At 51.2% G+C, this 26856-nt stretch overlaps 1 protein-coding gene across 1 annotated transcript in view; it reads left to right on the top strand.

The window, feature by feature from the left end:
* DEK (DEK proto-oncogene) overlaps positions 1-26856 on the top strand; it is a 262255-nt gene that overhangs the window by 167404 nt on the left and 67995 nt on the right. The gene's annotated exons all lie outside the window — the stretch shown is intronic.

Raw genomic sequence — 26856 nt, 5'->3', positions numbered from 1 at the left:
GTCTTCCAAAAATAGTTGAATAAGCTTACCCTAGACATTAACCCTAGGATAGAAGTTTTTTTAGACTACTCTGTGAACCATCCCTCTGTGAACTCATTGAACATAAATTGATGCTGCTTACCTCACAGCTTCAATAGCCTAGGTGTTTACAGTGAATAGCTTTTACGACAGTCTACAATTTGAAGTGCCTCTGTTTTTGTTTACTTTTTTTCCTCTCCAGTGATGGACTTGTATTACTGTCAATCTTTTTGATTAATAGAGATTTTTGGTTCCCTGCAGTGTTTAGAAATATTTTGAGTTCTTGCCCTTGAGCGGATAGCTTGAAATTTTTGTTACAAATTTCCAGTCAGTATTAGTACATGATTTCACATGTTGTCATTACAAATAAATGTTAAAAGCCTTTGTAGGAAGCTGGCTCTGTGTATACTATACCAAAGTGATGTATAGTGTGCACAGTCCAGTAGAACCCCAAAGGTAGGCAGAGGTAAAAGTAGATGGCACCGTACTATCTTGTGGTTGTGGTAGTGTGGGCGAGCAGTAAGGCTTTATCAGAGGATAGTGTTAAGCATTTGTTGTACACTCTCAGGCAGCAAATGACCAATTTATTTTTATACAAATATTTAGTTATATTTATTTTCTAGTCCCTAGTCCCAAACAAGCTTGGTACAGGTAAGTGTAAATGCTACTTTTCAAGGCAGGTTGAACAATACAAGTAAGCTGAATGAAAATTACCATTACAAGTTTGTAAGTACTTGGAATACAATTAATTTAACTTTTAGATTACGTTTGATTACTGTATGGATTACTCTTTCCATTCGGTGATATATGCCCATATATCACACTGGGGCATTTCCTAGAGAAAAGGTAAGTAAAGCAGTTTTTAGATATTTGCAGTTTTTCAAGTTCTCATACAAAACCAACTCCATACTTGAAACAATTTTCACAAGAAAGCAGTCAATGCAGTGCTATGAGAAGAAATGTGGTTATAGGGTTTGGAAGTTGGTTTTCTGGGGTCAAGAATGCCCTCGCTCCAAGCACCCTCAGGGGCAGTTGGATGCAGAGTGCTGAGGCCCAATGTTATCCAAGGGGGGTAAGGGGCCTCTGGTTGGTGGCTGCTCACGAGCAGGCCAAAAGGTTGTGGTAGCAAAGCTCCTGGTGATTGGCTCAGGGCAAAGGGGGTTCAGAGTTAGCACTTAAAGTACACCCGCAGGGGCGGCTGGGTGCAGGTTGCTGTTTTGGCGTCGGGTGCCCTGTTGATTTCAGGGGGAATTCTCCAGTTGCAACAAAGACTGCAGGCTCGGGGGTGAAGATCTTCTGAAGGTGAACGCTGGTTGGAGAGGCAAGTTGGGATGCTGGGACACCGTTGGTTGGGCCACCCAAGGCTGTGGGGTGTTGGGTGCAGGGGTGTCTTTAGGCGTCTGGTTTTCTTACCAGCTCCGGTTGGTCAGGGGGATCCTCCTGAAAGAAACTGCAGGTGTCATTTGGCGATATGAGGCAGGTCGGATCACAAGAGCTAAAATCTGGATCGCTGGGGAGACCACCTTGTGGTGTTGAACCACTAACTTGGGCCGTGGGCGTCGGGAGCAGAGTGGCACAGACTCACGGTTTTGGCTAGGGCCGGAGTCTGTGGTTGAGCAAATCCGGTGTTCATGGGAGACTGCCTTTGGCTTGGAAGGCAGGGCAGGTCCTCCCGGTGTCTTGAGGTTGCTGGATGCAGGACACACAGGATTTAACTGGAGAAGGTTCGAGGTGGGGACAGGCCCGTAGGGTTGGGGTCAAATCAGTGGGTATCCCCCTCTTCTTAGTTCAGCACAGCTTCTTCGGTCCTTCGTCTTCTCTTCTTGTTGATTCTTTTCTGAAAAGGCAAGGTTCGGGGTTTCCCCTAAATACTAGCTTGCGTTAAAGGCAAGTAAAGGTTGGGACCGGTGTGTGCCTTCCCTGCGGTGGGTACACCCCCCTATTATGCCACCCTCCAGTGGGGGGGGGGCATATGCCTCTCTGGTTGGCTGGGTGCCCCCCAATGCAAGATGGCATGAATGGAGTTGTGCTTACCTCTCCTCCCCCACCTGAGGCATGGAGTTAGCAAAGTTGGGCACGTCACCCTTCCTCACTTGGTTTTCCTGCTGATTTTTGAAGTGGGGATCAGGACTGGTGGGAGCCAGTTGCTGGAAGCAGCAAAGGGCTGGGTTAGCTCACAAAGCCGGCAAGCCTTTGAAACTTCCCCTTCGTGGACTCTGTCCATCCTGGGGGAGGAGGCTTGGCATCTCATCCCAGGATGTGCATTCTTTCAGACCTCGAGAGCAGCAGACTCTCCACCCAGGGGTCCAGAAACATGTCTGGTGGTGGCAGCTGGCAAGCAGCTGCAGGAAGCTGGCTCTATATGTTCGAGGCATGTGGGCTGCTGAATTCATATCTGTGCATAGATCGCCGCCTAGTGTTGGGTCCGGATGTTTGCACGTTGTTGTCCTGGAAGAGTCTTCGAGGTATCCTGGGATAGGTGACTCCTCCCCTGGACTACAGTGCGCATGGGCATCCTCTCCATCCTCAGATTGTTTTTTTCCGCCATTGGGTTCGGATGTGCTATCTTAACTCAAGTTAGGAAAAACTTTATCGAGGCCAAAAGGCCTTTAGTTCGCGTCGGTACTGTTTTCTCGATCGGTTTCGATACTCCTTTGTTAGTTTAACAACTTTCAGCACCGACTTTTCGCTTCTTACCTGCCCATCGACGATGGAATCGAGGACACCGTTCAAGAGATGTCCGGTATGCAATGCGAAATATCCCCACATCGACGTCCATCCGGTGTGCAACAAATGCCTTTCGCCGGATCACGACGAATCGACATGCATGGCCTGTGCCCGGTTCCGTTCCAAGAAGACTCTACGGAATCGACGAGCGGCAAGACTCGAAGCGCAGCACGCGGCACCGGCCCCGGCAGACATCTTCAACGCCGAGAACGAAGATGTCGAAGAATTGGAGATCCTACCCTCCAGTCCCGTTTCCGAACATGACTCCGGATCGAACGACGTCGACGAATCACTCTTTCGCAGAGATGAAGACGACACCGAGGTAGGAGACTACGATGAGGCCTTAGGGGCCGAAGAGAGTAGCTCCAATGACGAGCAAGGCCTACCCGTTCAGACTGAAGAGAGCCCAGTGCCACAGTCTATGGCTCCGGTCGAGGGATCGCCTTCGGGCCTTACCCGAGACCTATCCCGCAGTTCTTCGGCCCCGCCCTCGGGCCCGGCCTCGGACGTTCAGCGGCAGCCATTATTACCTAAACCGGCTGGTTTCCCTTCTTCCAAACCGAAAGCTGCACTGGTTCAATCGAAACCAAAAGTGGCGCTGGTCGGATCGAGGCCTTCCACACCTTCGACGCCAGCGAAACGCATCGGCACCGAGCGCACCAAGCCAGACTTCGGTGCCGAACTTGAAGCGGCCGACGTCGGAGTCGGCATACGGAAAAAGGCCTTCGGTGCCAACAAACCTGATCGGCTCCCGGCGTCAACGCCATCGACTCCGACACCAAAGGTCACACTGCCGGCGGCGTCTCACATCGCTTCCACGGCAACACCAAAGCCTCATGCATCGAAGACGTCGACGGCCATTCCCGCTCCTCGACTCGATGACCCGCCGGCGCCGAAAAAGTCGACGACCGCCTCTACAGACCTGGTCGGCGCGAAAGCCTCAAAGGCGCTCCAAGTGCGACCTGTTGCAGCACAAAGCAGCAAAACCAAAACGGTCCTCCAGGACACGTCGGGCTCCGGCCCAATAAAAGCTCCAGCAGCCTCTTCGGCACCAGCCAACATTACTTTTGGCCTGCCTCCGTCCACGATCCCAAAAATATTCCAACTCAGGACACTGGTCACCCACACCACAACTACACCTGCTGAGGCGTCTCAGTCACATGTCATCGACGCCAACACCGGCAGGATGGTTATCCACGAACGGAGGATAACTTCGGAGCCACCTTTTGGACCCTTTCCGGATCCCACTAAAAAGGAAGCTGCCTGTGGACTCAGAACCTCTCCTAAGCGAATCTTACCACTCGCCCTACCAGGATCCACAATCATTCTCTCCCACACACTCCGACACGGATGTGTTGGAGGACTACATGGGTGACCAAGTCCCCTACCACGGAGACATAGACCCTGATTACCAACAGGACCCTGATCAAACTTGGGGCGACCCTGTAGATCCAGGTGCACCTCTAGATGCACAGGTCCCACAACTCTATTGGGCGAAAACATCTCCCACAGAGGACACTGCAGCGTTCAACGCTCTTATCGAGCGTGCCGCAAATAATCATAGAGTGCAGCTTCACTCTGACACCATCGAGGACGACTTTCTTATGGACACCTTCGCATCCTCAGAAAGACATGTAAAAACTCTGCCCATGTTGAAAGGGGTCCTCAAACCAGCCAAGGACATCTTCAAAGAACCCACCAGGGCACGAGTGATAAACCCCAGGATCGATAAGAAATACAGATCGGCGCCTGGGGACCCTACTTACATCAGAGGCCAATTACCACTAGACTCCATTGTCGTAGCGAATGCTCGCAAGAGGGCACACTCGCAGACGACAGGTGACGCTCCTCCCCCGGACAAAGAGTCCAAGGTGTTAGAGACCTCTGGCAAGCGAGTTGCCGCCCAGGCTGCCAACATATGGCGCATAGCCAACACTCAAGCGCTCCTCGCTCGCTACGATAGAGCGCACTATGACACATTGGAGAGCCTACTCCAACATCTCCCTGACCAGTACAAACAAGGTGCAGAAATTCTTATCAGAGAGGGTCAGCTACTCACAAATGCTTCCATCAAGTTTGTACTAGATGCCGCAGACACGGCTGCCAGGGCCATTAACACAAGCGTCATGCTGCGACGACATGCCTGGTTGCGAATCTCCGGATTCAAACCTGAGGTGCAAAATAACATACTCAACCAGCCTGTCAACCCCGACTATTTATTCGGACCGGAGGTTGACACCACCCTTGAGAAAATAAAGGACACGGACACCGCAAAGTCCATGGGGGCTCTCCAGACTCAGTCCTTTCGGAGCAGCTCCTTTCGTCGTCCCGGAAATAGAGGAGCAGGTAGAGGACAGGGGTCACAGCAGACATACAACAAGGGCAATACACAAACCACCTACGATAAAAACACCCGGGGTGGATATCGTGGCTCCAGTACAAAGGGAAGAGGACGCGGCTACGGCAACACCAGATCCTCCCCCAACAACAAGCAGTGACGCCCTCTCCCTTCCTCCCGACCACATAACACCTGTCCGGGGAAGGCTACAAAGGTTCCTGTCCACGTGGAACTCCATCACCACGGACAGGTGGGTCAAAGATATTGTCAAATACGGTTACTGTCTAGAGCTAACCTCCACTCCACCCACAATTCCTCCAAGAAACCGTCCTATGTCCTCAGAGCACTTAACGCTCTTACAGCAGGAGGTGCAAAGCATGCTTCTTAAAGGCGCAATAGAGGTCGTACCCGTCCACGAGCAAGGTACGGGGGTGTACTCCCTGTACTTTTTAATACCGAAGGACGGGTCACTCAGACCTATATTAGACCTGAGACCCCTAAACAGATACATTCTTTCCGAGCATTTTCACATGCTCACTCTCCAGCAAGTCCTCCCGCTACTCAAGCAGGGAGACTTTCTAGCCACACTGGACCTCAAGGATGCGTATTTCCACATACCCATTCACCCATCACACAAAAAATACCTCAGGTTCACTGTTCAAGGACAGCACTACCAATTCAGAGTCCTTCCCTTCGGCGTGACAACGGCACCAAGGGTGTTTACAAAGTGCCTAGCTACTGTGGCGGCACATCTACAGAGGCAGCACATACACGTCTACCCTTACCTGGACGACTGGCTCGTTCAAGCGAAGTCAGCCCAGCAATGTGCCAGCCACATGTCCCGCACCATTCACCTCCTTCACAGTCTGGGGTTCTCACTAAATTACCCAAAATCCCACCTCCAGCCCGCACACGTACAACAGTACCTAGGTGCGACTATAGACACTCTGGCGGCCACAGCTCAGCCAAATTTAGTGAGGATCAACAGCATGCAAATGCTGATCTCCAGGTTCAAACCCCAACACTCACTTCCAGCACGAGTGTTCATGCAGTTGATAGGCATGATGGCCTCCTGCATCTTCATAGTCCCACACGCGAGATTACATATGCGCCCGCTTCAGGAGTGCTTAGCACGTCAGTGGAATCAGGCTCAAGGACAGTTGAAAGACCTAGTGTTGGTGAGCGGTCGGGCATACAACTCTCTGCATTGGTGGAATCCTCAAAACCTTTGCAAGGGCCGACCGTTCCAAGAGCCTGTTCCACAAATAGTACTGACAGCGGACGCGTCTCTCCAGGGATGGGGAGCTCATGTACTCCACTACACAGTGCAGGGACTATAGACGACACAACAGAAGAAGATGCACATCAACCTTCTGGAACTGATGGCAATCTTCCTGGCCATGAAGGCATTCAAAGTACATCTGTGCAACAAAGTCGTGTTGATCCGGACGGACAACATGACTGCCATGTACTACATACAGAAGCAGGGAGGAACACACTCTCCACAGTTGTCTCATCTGGCTCTGAGCATGTGGAAGTGGGCCATTCAGAGGAACATGTTCCTCATGGCAGAGCACCTCCCGGGCAAGGACAACCAGATGGCGGATCTGCTCAGCAGACACAGCCACCAGATGCACGAGTGGGAGTTACACCCATCAGTACTCCAACCGTACTTCCAGCAGTGGGGTCATCCAGAGATAGACCTCTTCGCCACAAGCGAAAACGCAAAATGCCAAAGCTTTGCCGCCAGGTTCCCACATCCGCAGTCGCAGGGCAATGCGATATGGATGAACTGGTCCGGCAGATTTGCGTACGCTTTTCCCCCAGCGCCGTTGATACCGCTGGTGGCTCGCAAACTCAGACAACACTCCCTGACACTCGTCCTAGTTGCTCCTACGTGGGCACGCCAGCCATGGAACACCACCTTCCTCGAACTTTCCGTGGTGCCGCATCAAAGGCTGCGGATCAAACCCGCGCATTTGACGCAGAACCATGGAGAGATTCAGCACCCAGATCCGCAACAGCTGAACCTGGCAATCTGGCTCCTGAAGTCCTAGAGTTTGGCTACCTCAACCTGCCACCTGACTGTATGGACATCATCAAGGAGGCCAGGAGACCCACTACAAGAGCTTGCTATGCAGCCAAATGGAAAAGGTTCGTCATTTATTGCAGTAATAATGACATTAACCCGCTGGACGCATCCATCCAAAACATCATTTGTGACCTCTTACACCTATACCGATGCAATCTGGCGTACACCTCTATACGTGTCCATTTGACCGCAATATCAGCCTATCTGCAAACCAGGCAGCACCTCTCACTATTCAGAGTGCCTGCCATCAAAGCATTCTTGGAAGGACTCAAACGAGTCATTCCACCAAGCCACCCACCGGCTCCAATGTGGAACCTCAACCTGGTCCTCACACGCCTGATGGGTCCACCCTTTGAACCTCTCCACTCATGCGAGATTCAATTCCTCACCTGGAAAGTAGCTTTCCTGGTAGCAATCACTTCTTTAAGAAGGGTTAGTGAACTCCAGGCACTAACAGTTCAAGAGCCATTTATACAGGTTCACGCCAACAGGGTCGTACTACGTACCAACCCCAAATTCATGCCCAAGGTAATCTCGCAGTTCCACATGAATCAAACTATTGAACTGCCCGTTTTCTTCCAAAACCCACAAACTGTCGCGGAACGAGCACTCCATACACTAGACGTAAGGAGGGCCCTCATGTACTACATCGACAGGACTAAACCCTTTAGGAAGACAAAACAACTGTTCGTTGCCTTTGCCCCACACCACAAGGGTAACGCCATCTCCAAAGCAGGGATAGCCAGATGGATAGTTAAGTGTATTCAAATTTGTTATCAAAAGGCAAAATGCACATTAACTATTCCCCCACGAGCCCACTCAACACGTAAGTTAGGGGCCTCCATGGCTTTTCTAGGAAATATTCCCCTGCATGATGTATGTAGAGCAGCCACCTGGTCCACCACACACACATTTACCAAACACTATTGTGTAGATGTGCAATCAAAACAGCAGGCAGCTGTAGGACAGGCTGTTCTCAAAACTATTTTTCAGACCGCTGCAGCTGGCACTGGTAGCCGCCGCTAATAGAGGGCACTGCTATGTATTCTATGCACAGATATGAATTCAGCAGCCCACATGCCTCGAACTGAATATGCTATTTACCAGTATGCATCTGTTCTTGGCATGTAGGGCTGCTGACATTCATATCGCCCTCCCTCCTCCCCGGCGCCTGTAGCAGCTGCAGCTCTCAGAATTACTGTAAGCATGGTCATCACTTTCTGTATCTACTCCATCACTGCCACAATGGCGAAAAACAATCTGAGGATGGAGAGGATGCCCATGCGCACTGTAGTCCAGGGGAGGAGTCGCCTATCCCAGGATACCTCGAAGACTCTTCCAGGACAACAACGTGCAAACATCCGGACCCAACACTAGGCGGCGATCTATGCACAGATATGAATGTCAGCAGCCCTACATGCCAAGAACAGATGCATACTGGTAAGTAGCATATTCAATACTATACCAAAGTGCGGTATAGTGTGCCCAGTGTCCGGTGAAACCCCAAAGGTAGGCAGAGGTAAAATTTAGATGGAACCTTACTCTCGATTTGTGGTAGTGAGGTCGAGCAGTAAGGCAGTATCAGAGGACAGTGTTAAGCATTTGTTTTACACACTCAGTCAGCAAATGAATTCGCACACTCAGACTGACCTTCAGACCAATTGTTTTTGTATAAAAATATACTTTAGTCATTTTATTTCTAGAACCAAGCAAGCCTGGCACAGGTAAGCAATAAATACTTTACAGTAGTAAATGCTGATTTTAATACAGTTCAATTGCATTTGTAAATGTACTATGGTTTTGACTTGGATTACTGTTTCAGAGAAATGCATTCACTTGTAAATACAGTACATAGACTTGAATAGTTTTTTTTAGTAAAATAGCAGGTAAGTAAGTTTTGAGATTACTAGGCTTACACTGAGTAGTTGTGAGAAAGTGCCATCTTTCTTGCATGGTATGCCCCCACTTTTTGCTGAATGTACTTTGACTGAGTGTGCCCTGGACTCCTGCCAATCAGGTGCCCAGGGCCTATGTTCCTTCCCTAAACACACAAAACCCAAATTGGCAAAACCTGGCCACATGCCTTCCCATGGTGAATGGTACCCCAAGTCCCCAGGGCCTTGTGACCAGGGAAGGCCTCTAAGGGCTGCAGCACCCCTTGTGCCACCCTTAGAGGCCCTGTACCCTTACACCCCCCCCCCCCCCCCCCCCCCCCCCGCAGGCTGAATGTTTGGGTGCAAGACAAAAACAAAGTCGACATGGCACACATCCCTGTGTGCCATGCCCATCACCTACACTGCCATGGCATACATTAGCCACCCCTCTAGCTGGTTGCCTTATGCCAATGGTGTGGGCACAGGAGCCCTGTACCCCTACAGTGCCCAGGTCCATTCCTGAGCACTGCAAGTGCAGTGCTGCCATTTAAGAGTACATGGTGCTGAGAGCTCGTCAAACACGAGCTCCACAGCACCATAATGGCAACACTAAAGACTGAGGTCTGGTATCAAATTTCTCAGCACATTAAACCCACACTAATGCCAGTGTGGGATTTAATGTACTCAGCACCCCAGAGGGCGTCTTAGAGGTGCCCCCCTTAAACCTAACCTACAATCCACGTCTGCTCTGAGGCTGCCAAGGCTGCCACCCAGCAGACATGTTGCTGGACCCCTGGGTAGGAGAGCCCCTGCTCTCCTGGGCCTGCAACAATGCACATCCTGGGCGAGGTGCTAAATCTCCTCCCCCAGGATGGGCAGGGGGAAGCTTCAAAGGCATGCCGCCTCTATGATCTTCCCCAGGCCACTGCAACCCCCCACTCTGGCGGAAAGCTTTGGCCGGAAACCCCAAATAAGGACAGTGGATGTGCCAGCCTGCCAACCCCACCCCTCAGGTGGGGGAGGCGAGGTGAAGCAAATCTCCAGGCTCTCGCCATCTTGAAGATGGGGAGCCCTACCCTATCAGGACTAGGCTACTGCCCCCCTCCCACAGGAGAGAGGCAGGATAGGGGCCCATTGGTCCCTGCCCTTCACCTACCTGTAACGCCCCTAAATCTAGTATTTAGGGGCACCCTGAACCTTCCTTCCCCAGATTCCAGATTCAAAACTACAAAGAAGAGCAAGAAGAAAGAAGACCTGCCCCGCAGCTGCTAAAGAGGAAGACACCAACTGCTTTGGCCCCAGCCCTACCGGCCTGTCGACCCTCGAACCTGCTCCTGCTCCAACCCGGCATCTCTTGTGGCCAGCAACCTCACCAACCCCGGAGGACCTGGCTACCTTTTGGCTCTAAGCCCCTGGGACTCCCATGAGTAGAGGCTCTACTCAAAACCTACCTCTAATCCCTGGCAGCAGCCCGGAACCGCGAACCCAGCACACTCTGCACCAGCCAAGCCTGGCCAGTGCCGGAGTGAACAAAGACCCCGAGGACGACCCCGCTGCGACTGTGAACCCAAGTACGGCACCCAAGGACCTCCCTCGACACTCCTGAAGAAGCCTGCAGCCTCAGAACAAGGTGCCGCCCCCCCTACCGCAATCAACAGAGGGTAAGATTTCCTGACACCAAAAGGCACCCCTGCACGTGGCCCCCTGTGCCCAATCCCGGGGTACCTACCTAACCTCTAACTACCCAACTTACCTCTCGAAGTGGTGGTGGCACCTGAAGAGTCCTCATCCCCGAGCTTGCAGTCTTTTTCTAAACCGGAGATTTACCATTGAAATCAATTGAGCGCCTGACGGCTCAAAAGCACTCTGCACCCAGCTGCCCGAGTGGCCCTGGCAGTGAAAACTCTGCACCTACCTACTTCCCCACTTGCCCTGAGTAAGTGACCAGGAGCCCAGCTCCCACAGCTGCGTGGCTTGCTAGTCAGCAGCCACCAACCAAGGCCCCCCTATCCCTCATAGGATAACATTGGGCCTAACTCTCTCTGCACCCAGCTGCCCTAGAGCCGCTGAGGGTGAACCAACTGTACCTACCTGACCCTGGGGGACCCCTGAGTCTATGCCCAGAACTTCAACTCTGCCAGTCGAGTACTTACCTTTAAACCGATAACTATTTTCCTCATAGGGTAACATTGACTGGCTTTTTCCTGAAAATTCTTCTAAGTGTGGACTTTTCAAATCTTAAAATATTCACCAAAAATCAGCCGAGTAACGAAAACGAAATTACTCATCTGCTCTTAGGTGAGCTCCCAGTGCTGGATCTTGGTGCCCAGCACGGACTCTGAAAAATACTTACAACTGTACTTACCCTTAACCCAATTTTCTTCCATAGGAAATCATTGACTGTTTTTCTGTGAAATTTCTTCTAAGTGTCGATTTCTGCAATCTTTAAATATTCTTCAAAAATCGTATAATATCTGAAAATATAATTACTTACCTGTTTTGGATAAAGGTCCCAGTACTGAGTCTAGGCACCCAGTACTGGATTACAAAAGTAACGAGAACATACTGTACCTGCAACTTGAATTTTCTTCCATAGGGAATCATTGACTGTTTACTTTGAAATATTTTCTAAGTGTCAACTTTTAAAATGGCTAAATATTGTTTAAAAATCATTACAGTAATTAAGTCGACTTTCATCACTTGATTCTCAGTCCTGACCCAGGACTGAATCTAGGATCCAGTCCTGGAATTCCAAAAGTAATCTAAAAAGTAATCTGTTGCAAATAACTTGAATTTTCCATTGAGCTCAATGCATTGTTGTGTTTAAAATAGTGTTGCCTATTGCAACCACTTGTAACTGTTTACAAAAGTCAATTGCATATTGCAAAAGTATTTATATGAAACCTCTCATTCTGAGAAAGTATATTTTAAATCCAAGTGTTGGTTATAAAATAAAACAAGCATATATTTTTTTATGTTCGAGGCATGTGGGCTGCTGAATTCATATCTGTGCATAGATCGCCGCCTAGTGTTGGGTCCGGATGTTTGCACGTTGTTGTCCTGGAAGAGTCTTCGAAGTATCCTGGGATAGGTGACTCCTCCCCTGGACTACAGTGCGCATGGGCATCCTCTCCATCCTCAGATTGTTTTTTTCCGCCATTGGGTTCGGATGTGCTTATCTTGACTCAAGTTAGGAAAAATTTTTCCAGGCCAAAAGGCCTTTAGTTCGCGTCGGTACTGTTCCCGATCGGTATCGATAGTATCTTTGTTAGTTTACTAACTTCCAGAACCAACTTTTTCGCATCTTACCCGGCCATCGACCCGACATCGACGATGGAATCGAGGACACCATTCAAGCGGTGCCCTGTATGCAATGCGAAATATCCACACATCGACGTCCATCCGGTGTGCAACAAATGCCTTTCACCGGATCACGACGAATCTACATGTATGGCCTGTGCCCGATTTCGATCCAAGAAGACTCTCCGGAATCGACGAGCGGCGCGACTCGAGGCGCAGCAAGCGGCACCGGCCCCGGCCGACATCTTCAGCGCCGAGACCGAAGAAGTGGAGAACCTACCCTCCAGTCCCGCTTCCGAACATGACTCCGGATCGGAAGACGTAGACGAAACACTCTTTCGCAGAGATGAAGACGACACCGAGGTAGGAGACTACAATGAGGCCTTGGGGGCCGAAGAGAGTAGCTCCGATAACGAGCAAGGCCTACCCGTTCAGACTGAGGAAATCCCAGTACAACAGTCTATGGCTCAGGTCGAGGGATCGCCTTCGGGCCTTACCCAAGACCTATCCCGCAGTTCTTCGGCCCCTGCCTCGGACATTCAGCGGCAGCCATTAATGCCAAAACCAGCTGGTTTCCCTTCTTCGAAACCAAAAGCTGTATTGGTTCAACTGAAACCGAAACCAAAAGTGGCGCTGGTTGGATCGAGGCCCTCCACACCTTCGACGCCAGCAAAACCCGTCGGCACCGAGCGCAACAAACGAGACTTCGGTGCCGAGCTTGAAGCGTCCGACGTCGGAATCGACATACGGAAAAAGACCTTCGGTGCCACCAAACCTACTCGGCTCCCGGCACCCGGCACCGACGCAATCGGCTCCAACCCCAAAGGTCAAACTGCCTGCCGCGTCTCCCACCGCTTCGACGGCACCACCAAAGCCACACTCATCGAAGACGTCGACTGCCATTCCCGCCCCTCGACTCGATGACTCACCGGCGCCGAAAAAGTCCACGCCCGCCTCCACAGAACCGGTCGGCGCAAAGGAATAGAGGGCGCTCCAGGTGCCACCCGTTGCTGCGCAACGCACCAAAAACAAAACGGTCCTCCAGGACTCGTCGGGCTCCGAGCCAATAAAAGCTCCAACAGCCTCTTCGGCACCAGCCAACATTACTTTTGGCCTGCCACCATCCACGGCCCCGAAACTGTTCCAAATCAGGACACGGGTCACCCACACCACGATCACGCCTGCCGAACGCTCTGCGGAGACGTCTCCATCGCATCTCATCGACGCCGACACCGGCAGGATGATTATCCACAAAAGGAGAATAACTTCTGAGCCAGCTTTGACTCCTTCCGGATCCCACTCAAGAGAAAGCTGCCAGTGGCTTCGGAACCAGTTCTTTACGAACCTTTCCATTCACCCTACCAGGATCCACAATCCTTCTCTCCCACACACTCCGACACGGATGCGTTGGAGGACTACATGGGTGACCAAGTCCCCTACCCCGGAGGGATGGACCCTGATGGCCAACAGGACCCTGATCAAGCTTGGGATGACCCTGTAGACCCAGGTGCACCTATGGATGCACAGGACCCGCAACTCTATGGAGCAAAAACATCTCCCACAGAGGACACTGCCGCGTTCAACGCTCTAATTGAACGTGCTGCGGCCAATCATGGGGTGCAACTTCACTCTGACACCATCGAGGACGACTTTCTTATGGATACTTTCGCATCCTCAGAAAGGAATATAAAGACTCTGCCCATGTTAAAGGGGGTCCTCAAACCAGCAAAGGACATCTTCAAGGAACCCACCAGGGCAAGAGTGATAAACCCCAGGATCGACAAAAAATACAGATCAGCGCCTGGGGACCCTACTTACATTAGAGGCCAGTTACCTCTGGATTCCATTGTCGTTGCGAATGCTCGCAAGAGGGCACACTCGCAAACAGGTGACGCTCCTCCCCCGGACAAAGAGTCCAAGGTGCTGGAGACCTCTGGCAAACGGGTTGCCGCCCAGGCAGCTAACATATGGCGCATTGCCAATACTCAAGCGCTCCTCGCTCGCTACGATAGAGCGCACTACGACACATTAGAGCAACTACTCCAACATCTCCCTGACCAATTCAAAGAAGGTGCAGAGATCCTCATCAGGGAGGGACAACTGCTCACAAATGCATCCATTAAGTGTGCACTGGATGCCGCAGATACAGCTGCCAGAGCCATAAACACTAGCGTCATGTTGCGACGACACGCCTGGTTGCGAATCTCCGGATTCAAACCGGAGGTACAAAATAACATCCTCAACCAACCTGTCAACCCCGACTACTTATTCGGGCCGGAGGTTGACACCACCCTAGAGAAAATAAAAAAGGACAGACACTGCAAAGTCCATGGGGGCCCTACAAACGCAGTCCTTTCGGAGCGGCTCCTTTCGTCGCCCCGGAAATAGAGGAGCAGGTAGAGGACAGGGGTCACAGCAAACATACAACAAGGGCAACACGCAAAACACCTACGATAAAAACACCCGGGGTGGATATCGTGGCTCCAGCACAAAGGGCAGAGGACGCGGCTACGGCAACACCAGGTCCTCCCCCAAGAACAAGCAGTGACGCCCTCTCCCTTCCTCCCGACCACATAACACCTGTCGGGAGAAGGCTACAAAGGTTCCTGTCCACGTGGAACTCCATCACCACGGACAGGTGGGTCAACGATATTGTCAAATACGGTTACTGCCTAGAATTGACCTCAACTCCACCCACAATACCTCCAAAAAACCGTCCTATGTCCTCAGAGCACTTAACGCTCTTACAGCAGGAGGTGCAAAGTATGCTACTAAAAGGCGCGATAGAGGTCGTACCCGTCCACGAGCAAGGTACGGGGGTGTACTCCCTGTACTTTTTAATACCGAAAAAGGACGGGTCACTCAGACCTATATTAGACCTGAGACCCCTGAACCAGTACATTCTTTCCGAGCATTTTCACATGCTCACTTTACAGCAAGTCCTCCCGCTGCTCAAGCAGGGAGACTTCCTGGCCACACTGGACCTCAAAGATGCGTATTTCCACATACCCATTCACCCCTCACACAAAAAATACCTCAGGTTCACTATTCAAGGGCAGCACTACCAATTCAAAGTCCTCCCCTTCGGCGTGACAACAGCACCCAGGGTGTTCACAAAGTGCCTAGCTACTGTGGCGGCACATCTACGGAGGCAGCACATACACGTCTACCCTTACCTGGACGACTGGCTCGTTCAAGCGAAGTCAGCCCAGCAATGTGCCAGCCACATGTCCCGCACCATTCACCTCCTTCACAGTCTGGGTTTCTCACTAAATTACCCAAAATCCCATCTCCAGCCCGCACACGTACAACAGTACCTAGGTGCGACTATAGACACTCTGGCGGCCACAGCTCAGCCAAATTTAGTGAGAATCAACAGCATGCAAATGCTGATTTCCAAGTTCAAACCACAACACTCCCTTCCCGCGCGAGTGTTCATGCAGTTGATAGGCATGATGGCCTCCTGCATTTTCATAGTCCCACACGCGAGACTACATATGCGCCCGCTTCAGGAGTGCTTAGCACGTCAGTGGAATCAGGCTCAAGGACAGTTGAAAGACCTAGTGTTGGTGAGCGGTCGGGCATACAACTCTCTGCATTGGTGGAATCCACAAAACCTTTGCAAGGGCCGACCGTTCCAAGAGCCTGTCCCACAAATAATACTGACGGCGGACGCGTCTCTCCAGGGATGGGGAGCTCATGTACTCCATTACACAGTGCAGGGACTATGGACAACACAACAAAAGAAGATGCACATCAACCTTCTAGAACTGATGGCAATCTTCCTGGCTATGAAAGCATTCAAAGTACACTTGTGCAACAAAGTCGTGTTGATCCGAACGGACAACATGACTGCCATGTACTACATACAGAAGCAGGGAGGAACACACTCTCCACAGTTGTCTCATCTGGCTCAGAGCATGTGGAAGTGGGCCATTCAGAGGAACATGTTCCTCATGGCAGAACACCTCCCCGGCAAGGACAACCAGATGGCGGATCTGCTCAGCAGACACAGCCACCAGATGCACGAGTGGGAGTTACACCCATCAGTACTCCAACCGTACTTCCAGCAATGGGGTCATCCAGAGATAGACCTATTCGCCACAAGCGAAAACGCAAAATGCCAAAGCTTTGCCGCCAGGTTCCCACATCCGCAGTCGCAGGGCAATGCGATATGGATGAACTGGTCCGGCAGATTTGCGTACGCTTTTCCCCCAGCACCACTGATACCGCTGGTGGCACGCAAACTCAGACAACGTTCACTGACACTCGTCCTGGTTGCTCCAACGTGGGCACGCCAGCCATGGTACACCACCTTTCTCGAACTTTCCGTGGTGCCGCATCAAAGGCTGCAGATCAAACCCGCGCATTTGACGCAGAACCATGGAGAGATTCAGCACCCAGATCCGCAACAGCTGAACCTGGCAATCTAGCTCCTGAAGTCCTAGAGTTTGGCTACCTAAACCTGCCACCTGACTGTATGGACATCATTAAGGAGGCCAGGAGACCCACTACCAGAGCTTGCTATGCAGCCAAATGGAAAAGGTTCGTCATTTATTGCAATAATAATGACATTAACCCGCTAGACGCATCCATCCAAAACATAATTTGTTACCTCTTACACCTATACCGATGCAATCTGGTGTACACCTCTATACGTGTCCATTTGACCGCAATATCAGCCTATCTGCAGACCAGGCAACACCTCTCTTTATTCAGAGTGCCTGCCATCAAAGCATTCTTGGAAGGACTCAAACGAGTCATTCCACCAAGCCACCCACCGGCTCCGATGTGGAACCTCAACTTGGTCCTCACACGCCTGATGGGTCCACCCTTTGAACCTCTACACTCATGCGAGATTCAATTCCTTACCTGGAAAGTAGCTTTCCTAGTAGCGATAACTTTACGAAGAGTTAGTGAACTCCAGGCACTAACTGTTCAAGAGCCATTTATACAGGTTCACGCCAACCGGGTCGTACTACGTACCAACCCCAAATTCATGCCCAAGGTGATATCGCAGTTCCACATGAATCAAACTATTGAACTGCCTGTTTTCTTTCAAAACCCACAAACTGTCGCAGAAAGGGCACTCCATACACTAGATGTGAAAAGGGCCCTCATGTATTATATCGACAGGACCAAACCCTTTAGGAAAACAAAACAACTTTTCGTTGCCTTTGCCCCACACCACAAAGGTAACGCTATCTCCAAAGCAGGTATATCCAGATGGATCGTTAAATGTATTCAAATTTGCTATCAAAAGGCTAAACGCACATTAACGATTCCCCCACGAGCCCACTCCACGTAAGTTAGGGGCCTCCATGGCTTTCCTAGGTAACATTCCTTTGCATGATATATGTAGAGCAGCCACCTGGTCCACTACACATACATTTACCAAACACTATTGTGTAGATGTGCAATCAAAACAGCAGGCAGCTGTAGGACAGGCTGTTCTCAAAACTCTTTTTCAGACCGCTGCAGCTGGCACTGGTAGCCGCCGCTAATAAGAGGGCACTGCTGTATATTCTATGCACAGATATGAATTCAGCAGCCCACATGCCTCGAACTGAATATGCTACTTACCAGTATGCATCTGTTCTTGGCATGAAGGGCTGCTGACATTCATATCGCCCTCCCTCCTCCCCGGCGCCTGTAGCAGCTGCAGCTCTCAGAATTACTGTAAAGCATGGTCATCACTTTCTGTATCTACTCCATCACTGCCACAATGGCGAAAAACAATCTGAGGATGGAGAGGATGCCCATGCGCACTGTAGTCCAGGGGAGGAGTCACCTATCCCAGGATACTTCGAAGACTCTTCCAGGACAACAACGTGCAAACATCCGGACCCAACACTAGGCGGCGATCTATGCACAGATATGAATGTCAGCAGCCCTACATGCCAAGAACAGATGCATACTGGTAAGTAGCATATTCAATATAAACATTGGCCTAGAGTTCAGTTATTGAGTGTGTGAGACCATTTGCTGACTGAGTGTGTACAGCAAATGCTTTACACTGATCTCTGATAAGGCCTTTCTGCTTGACCAACCTACCACTTTAGAGAGTAAGGTTATGTTCGAGGCATGTGGGCTGCTGAATTCATATCTGTGCATAGATCGCCGCCTATTGTTGGGTCCGGATGTTTGCACGTTGTTGTCCTGGAAGGGTCTTCGAAGTATCCTGGGATAGGTGACTCCTCCCCTGGACTACAGTGCGCATGGGCATCCTCAGATTGTTTTTTTCCGCCATTGGGTTCGGATGTGCTTATCTTGACTCAAGTTAGGAAAAACTTTTTACAGGCCAAAAGGCCTTTAGTTCGCGTCGGTACTGTTCCCGATCGGTATCGATAGTTATTTGTTAGTTTACTAACTTCCAGACCAACTTTTTCGCATCATACCCGACATCGACGATGGAATCGAGGACACCCTTCAAGCGGTGCCCTGTATGCAATGCGAAATATCCCCATGTCGACGTCCACCCGGTGTGCAACAAATGCCTTTCACCGGATCACGACGAGTCCACATGTATGGCCTGTGCCCGATTTCCGATCCAAGAAGACTCTCCGGAATCGTCGAGCAGCGAGGCTCGAAGCGCAGCAAGCGGCACCGGCCCCGACTGACATCTTCAACGCCGAGGACGAAGATGTGCAAGACGTGGAGAACCTACCCTCCAGCCCCGCTTCCGAACACGACTCCGGATCGGAAGACGTCGAAGAACAACTCTTTCACAGAGACGAAGCCGACACCGAGGTAGGAGACTACAATGAGGCCTTGGGGGCCGAAGAGAGTAGCTCCGGTGACGAGCAAGGCCTACCCGAACAGACTGTGGATATCCCAGCGCGTCAGTCTGTGGCTCCGGTCGAGGGATCGCCTTCGGGCCTTACCCAAGACCTATCCCGCATCCATTCGGCCCCGCCCTCTGGCCCGGCCTCGGACATTCAGCGGCAGCCATTACTACCCAAGACGGCTGGTTTCCCTTCATCGAAACCGAAAGCCGTATCGGTTCAGCAGAAACCGAAACTGAAAGTCACACTGGTCGGATCGAAGCCCACCACACCTTCGACGCCAGCCAAACCCGTCGGCACCGACCGCACCAAACGGGACTTCGGTGCCGAGCTTGCAGCAGCCGACGTCTGCGCCGACGCACGGAAAAAGACCATCGGTAAATGTAAATGTCAAGGTACTTATAGAGCGCACTGTCACCAGACGGCCACCTTGCGGTGTCGCCTTTGCGGTTTCCTGGCGCTGATACTCATACCGCTGTGGAACCCCTCCTGGCTTTCCCTGTGAAGTGTCCACTCCTGGGCACCCCCAGGGTGAAGCCAGGCATCCTTAGCGCTGTTGGGGCCGGTGTGGAGGCCAAGCAAGCTATTGCCCAGAGTTGCAGCGTGGGGCCCGTGATTAGAATAGGCACCGAGGCGAGAATAGACCGGTCCGAGGAAATTGAGCCCGAGCCCCGCCGAGGCGGGAATCGAACCCTGGTCCCTGGCCAGAACTCTGCTTCAGGGTCTGCCGCTCTAACCATTGAGCCACACTACTGCCAAGCCGCCTCGGCTCCCGGCACCGAAACAATCGGCTCCGACCACAAAGGTCAAAATGGCTGCTGGATCTCACACCACTTCGAAAACAGCACCAAAGGTACAATCATCGACGCCGTCGACCGCTACTTCCTCTCCTCGACTCGATGACCCCGTGGCACCGAAGAAGTCCACGCCTGCCTCAACGGAACCGGTCGGCGCCAAAGAACCGTCGGCGTTCCAGGTGCGGCAAGTTTCAGCATCCCTGCAACGCATCAAATATAAGGCGGCCCTCCAGGACACATCAAGCTCAGAGCCGAAAAAGGCTCAAAAAGCTTCTCCGGCCAACATCACTTTTGGCCTGTCCCCATCCACGGCGCCAAAAATTGTTCGTATTCAGAACACGTGTCACCCACACCAGGATCACACCTGAAGAACACTCCTACGGAGACGTCGCCATCACACATCATCGATGCCGCAACAGGCAGAATGATGCTTCACAAGAGGAAGATAACTTCCGAGCCAGCTTTGGACTCCTACCGGATCCCACTAAAGAAAAAGCTGCCAGTGGATTCGGGACCAATTCTTTACGAGCCTCTCCATACCTCTTACCAAGATCCACAGTCCTTATCTCCGACACACTCCGAAACAGACGTTTTGGAGGACTACATAGGTGACCACGTCCCCTACCCCGGAGAAATGGACCCTGAAGGCCAACAGGACCCTCACCAAGCTTGGGATGACCCTGTGGACTCAAACACACCTATGGATACGCAGGACACGCAGCTATATGGTGCAAAAACGTCTTCCACAGAGGACACTGCCGCATTCAACGCCCTCATTGAACGTGCTGCGGCCAATCATGGTGTTCAACTCCACTCTGACACCGTCGAGGACGATTTTCTCATGGATACTTTCGCATCCTCAGAAAGACATATTAAAACTCTACCCATGTTGAAAGGTGTCCTCAAACCAGCAAAGGACATTTTCAAAGAACCCACCAGGGCAAGAGTAATAAACCCCAGGATCGACAAAAAATATAGGTCAGCGCCTGGGGATCCTACCTATATTAGAGGGCAGTTGCCTCTGGATTCCATAGTAGTCGCGAATGCTCGTAAACGGGCGCACTCGCAGACGACTGGGGATGCCCCTCCCCCGGACAAAGAGTCCAAGGTGTTAGAGACCTCCGGCAAACGGGTTGCAGCCCAAGCAGCTAACATATGGCGTATTGCCAATACTCAGGCGCTCCTGGCTCGCTACGACCGAGCGCATTATGACACACTAGAAACCTTAATACAACATCTCCCTGACCAATACAAAGAGGGAGCAGAGATCCTCATCAGAGAGGGACAACTCCTCACAAACGCATCCATCAAGTGTGCACTGGATGCCGCAGATACAGCTGCCAGAGCCAAAAACACTAGCGTCATGTTACGACGGCACGCCTGGTTACGAATCTCCGGATTCAAACCTGAGGTGCAAAATAACATCCTCAACCAGCTGGTCAACCCAGACTACTTATTCGGGCCAGAGGTTGACACCACACTAGAAAAAATAAAAAAGGACACAGACACTGCAAAGTCCATGGGGGCTCTCCAAACGCAGACCTTTCGGAGTGGCTCCTTTCGTCGCCCCGGCAATAGAGGAGCAGGTAGAGGACAGGGGTCACAGCAAACCTACAACAAGGGCAACACCCAAAGTACCTACGATAAAAACACCAGGGGTGGATATCGTGGTTCAAGCACAAAGGGCAGAGGACGCGGATACGGCAATACCAGGTCCTCTCCCAAGAACAAACAGTGACGCCCTCTCCCTTCCTCCCGACCACACAACACCTGTCGGGGGAAGGTTGCAAAAGTTCCTGTCCACGTGGAACTCCATCACCACGGACAGGTGGGTCAAAGATATTATCAAACACGGTTACTGCCTAGAATTAACCTCTACTCCACCCACAATACCCCCAAAACACCGTCCTATGTCCTCAGAGCACTTAGCGCTATTACAGCAGGAAGTGCTAAGCATGCTGCAAAAAGGCGCAATAGAGGTCGTACCCGTCCACGAGCAAGGTACAGGGGTGTACTCCCTGTACTTTTTAGTACCAAAAAAGGACGGGTCACTCAGACCTATACTAGACCTGAGACCCCTCAACCGCTATATTCTTTCGGAGCGTTTCCACATGCTCACCCTGCAACAAGTCCTCCCGCTGCTCAAACAGGGAGACTTCCTGCCCACACTAGACCTCAAAGATGCGTATTTCCACCTACCCATTCACCCATCACACAGGAAATATCTCGGGTTCACTATTCAAGGGCAGCACTACCAATTCAAGGTTCTTCCCTTCGGCGTGACAACGGCGCCCAGGGTTTTCACAAAGTGCCTAGCTACTGTGGCTGCACATCTACGGAGGCAACACATTCATGTCTACCCCTACCTGGACGACTGGCTTGTTCAGGCAAAGTCAGCCCAGCAATGTGCCAACCACATGTCCCGCACCATTCACCTTCTTCACAGTCTGGGGTTCTCACTAAATTACCCAAAATCACATCTCCAACCCGCACACGTACAACAGTACCTAGGTGCGACCATAGACACTCTGGCGGCCACAGCTCAGCCAAATTTAGTGAGAATCAACAGCATGCAAATGCTGATTTCCAAGTTCAAACCCCAACACTCCCTTCCTGCGCGAGTGTTCATGCAGTTGATAGGCATGATGGCCTCCTGCATTTTCATAGTCCCACACGCGAGACTACATATGCGCCCGCTTCAGGAGTGCTTAGCACGTCAATGGAATCAGGCTCAAGGGCAACTAAAAGACCTAGTGTTGGTGAGCGGTCGGGCATACAACTCTCTGCATTGGTGGAATCCACACAACCTTTGCAAGGGCCGACCGTTCCAAGAGCCAGTTCCACAAATAATACTGACAGCGGACGCGTCTCTCCAGGGATGGGGAGCTCATGTACTCAACTACACAGTGCAGGGACTATGGACAAAACAACAAAAGAAGATGCACATCAACCTTCTAGAACTGATGGCAATCTTCCTGGCTATGAAAGCATTCAAAGTACACTTGTGCAACAAAGTCGTGTTGATCCGGACGGACAACATGACCGCCATGTACTACATACAGAAACAGGGAGGAACACACTCTCCACAGCTGTCTCATCTGGCTCAGAGCGTGTGGAGGTGGGCCATTCAGAGGAACATGTTCCTCATGGCGGAACACCTCACCGGCAAGGACAACCAGATGGCGGATCTGCTCAGCAGACACAGCCACCAGATGCACGAGTGGGAGCTGCACCCATCAGTACTCCAACCATACTTCCAGCGGTGGGGTCATCCAGAGATAGACCTCTTCGCCACAAGCAAACGCAAAATGCCAAAGCTTTGCCGCCAGGTTCCCACATCCGCAGTCGCAGGGCAATGCGATATGGATGAACTGGTCCGGCAGATTTGCGTACGCTTTTCCCCCAGCAGCATTGATACCGCTGGTGGCACGCAAACTCACACAACACTCACTGACGCTCGTCCTGGTTGCTCCAACGTGGGCACGCCAACCATGGTACACCACCTTTCTCGAACTTTCCGTGGTGCCGCATCAAAGGCTGCGGATCAAACCCGCGCATTTGACGCAGAACCGTGGAGAGATTCAGCACCCAGATCCGCAACAGCTGAACCTGGCAATCTGGCTCCTGAAGTCCTAGAATTTGGCTACCTTAACCTGCCACCTGACTGTATGGACATCATTAAGGAGGCCAGGAGACCCACTACCAGAGCTTGCTATGCAGCCAAATGGAAAAGATTCGTAATTTATTGCAATAATAATGACATAAACCCGCTAGACGCATCCATCCAAAACATAATCTGTTACCTCTTACACCTATACCGATGCAATCTGGCATACACCTCTATACGTGTCCATTTCACCGCAATATCAGCCTATCTCCAGAACAGGCAGCACCTCTCTTTATTCAGAGTGCCGGCCATAAAAGCATTCTTGGAAGGACTCAAACGAGTAATTCCTCCAAGCCACCCACCGGCTCCAATGTGGAACCTCAACTTGGTCCTCACACGCCTGATGGGTCCACCCTTCGAACCTCTGCACTCATGCGAGATTCAATTCCTCACCTGGAAAGTAGCTTTCCTAGTAGCAATCACTTCTTTGAGAAGAGTTAGTGAACTCCAGGCACTAACCGTTCAAGAGCCATTCATACAGGTTCACACAAACCGGGTCGTACTACGTACCAACCCCAAATTCATGCCCAAGGTGATATCGCAGTTCCACATAAACCAAACTATTGAACTGCCTGTTTTTCTTTCAAAACCCACAACCTGTCGCAGAAAGAGCACTCCATACACTAGATGTAAAGAGGGCCCTCGTGTACTATATCGACAGGACTAAAGTCTTTCGAAAAACAAAACAACTTTTCGTTGCCTTTGCCCCACACCACAAAGGTAACGCTATCTCCAAAGCAGGTATAGCCAGATGGATCGTTAAATGTATTCAAATTTGCTATCAAAAGGCTAAACGCACATTAACGATTCCCCCACGAGCCCACTCAACACGTAAGTTAGGGGCCTCCATGGCTTTCCTAGGAAACATTCCTTTGCATGATATATGTAGAGCAGCCACCTGGTCCACTACACATACATTTACCAAACACTATTGTGTATATGTGCAATCAAAACAGCAGGCAGCTGTAGGACAGGCTGTTCTCAAAACTATTTTTCAGACCGCTGCAGCTGGCACTGGTAGCCGCCGCTAATAGAGGGCACTGCTATGTATTCTATGCACAGATATGAATTCAGCAGCCCACATGCCTCGAACTGAATATGCTACTTACCAGTATGCATCTGTTCTTGGCATGTAGGGCTGCTGACATTCATATCGCCCTCCCTCCTCCCCGGCGCCTGTAGCAGCTGCAGCTCTCAGAATTACTGTAAGCATGGTCATCACTTTCTGTATCTACTCCATCACTGCCACAATGGCGAAAAACAATCTGAGGATGGAGAGGATGCCCATGCGCACTGTAGTCCAGGGGAGGAGTCACCTATCCCAGGATACTTCGAAGACTCTTCCAGGACAACAACGTGCAAACATCCGGACCCAACACTAGGCGGCGATCTATGCACAGATATGAATGTCAGCAGCCCTACATGCCAAGAACAGATGCATACTGGTAAGTAGCATATTCAATCTAACTTTAACCTCTGTTAAACCCTGGGGGACTGTGGACTCTGTACACCCTGTACCTATTAAGGAACAGTATATACAGAGCCACTTTCTCACAATCCGCATCAAAAAGAGGCCGCTGGACAAGCCTTCCCCGGCTCCACCTCCAAAGAAAAGGGACTGTGGTACCTCCCCGTTGAGACTACCGTCGCCCCCCCCTCCTCCTCCACCTCCTCCGCCTCCCCTACCTCATCATTACCCCGCACCCTCTCCAGTTGAGGAGGATTATGTCTGACGACATAGGGGAGGGGCCCCATGACCAACCCACTGGAGACCCCACTCCTACAGGCTCCCCAAAACCATGGGACAGCTACAACATCCCAGACGTCCCTAACGTCTCGCAGGACGACATTTACCCTTCAAGACCGTCTTTCCCCCACCCCCCTCTCCATACAGACCCCGTGGAGGAGGACTTCCTCCTAGGCACTTTTGATACCACCCACAGGGCCACTTCCATTCTGCCCGTGCTTAAAGGTGTTATCAAACACGCGCCAGAGGTCTTTCAAGAGCCAGGGTCATCAACCCCCATATTGAAAAGAAATATAAGGCCGCCCCTACAGACCACACCTACATCAGAGGGCCCGCACCACTAGACTCCCTCGTAGTCTCCACTGCAAGGAAACGTGCAAACTCCCAGGCATCAGGCGAGGCACCACCACCTGATAAAGAGTCCAAACTCCTAAATGCCTCTGGCAAGCGAACAGCATCTCAGGCGGCCAACATATGGTGCATTGCGAACACCCAAGCGCTTTTAGCACGATACGACAGGACGCATTATGATGAGCTAGAAGCAATCCTGCAGCACCTCCCTGACAAGTACAAGAATAGAGCCAACTAGCTAATCCAGGAGCGAAAAACCATCACCAACACCTCCATACGCTGTGCCCTCGATGTTGCCGACACCGCCTCTAGGGCAATTAACACCAGCGTCGTCCTCCGTAGGCATGCCTGCGCTTTTCCGGTTTTAAACTAGAGGTACAGGCTTCCATCCTTAACCACCCCTTTGACCAAGAACATCTCTTTGGCCCAAACTAGACGTAGCCCTTGAAGATGAAGAAAGACGCCGATGCGGCAAAATCTATGGGAGCCTTACAGTCTCCCTCCTAGACGCACCTTTCGCCGTTCTTCCTTTCGAAGCACATCTAGAGGCTACTCCTCCGACATCTCTTCTATGTCATATAAAGCCCCTACACAATCCACCTTCACTAGGGGTTACCAGAGAGGTGGCTACAGGGGTAACAACAATAAAGGCAGAGGCAAAACTAATACCTCCCGCTCTGCCTCCACTCCTACCCAATGACTTCCCTTCACTCCCCCCAATGACTTCCCTTCACTCCCCCCAGATCATCCCACTCGGGGGCAGGCTACAAGATTTCCTTCATGTCTGGGCTACTATCACCTCAGACAAATGGGTGACACAAATAATTCGGTCAGGCTTTTACCTCGAACTAAAATCAATCCCCCCTAACATTCCACCAAAACACCGCCCAATGTCACAGGGACATTCGTCACTTCTTAAGCAGAAGGTAATCTCCCTCCTACAAGAGTGCGATAGTGTCAGTTCCTACCCAAAACAAAATATGGGAGTTTACTCCCTATATTTCCTCATACCAAAAAGGGCCGACACTCTAAGGCCCATCCTGGACCTCAGACCCCTAAATCACTATATACATTCAGACCATTTCCACATGGTCACACTTCAGCAGGTACTTCCCCTGCTTCCCAAAACGACTTCCTTGCCACCCTAGACCTCAAGGACG

Source organism: Triturus cristatus, chromosome 5_2, assembly GCF_964204655.1.
Source record: "Triturus cristatus chromosome 5_2, aTriCri1.1, whole genome shotgun sequence".
In the NCBI taxonomy this organism is placed as follows: domain Eukaryota; kingdom Metazoa; phylum Chordata; class Amphibia; order Caudata; family Salamandridae; genus Triturus; species Triturus cristatus.
This window is presented reverse-complemented; position numbering and strand designations above follow the sequence as displayed.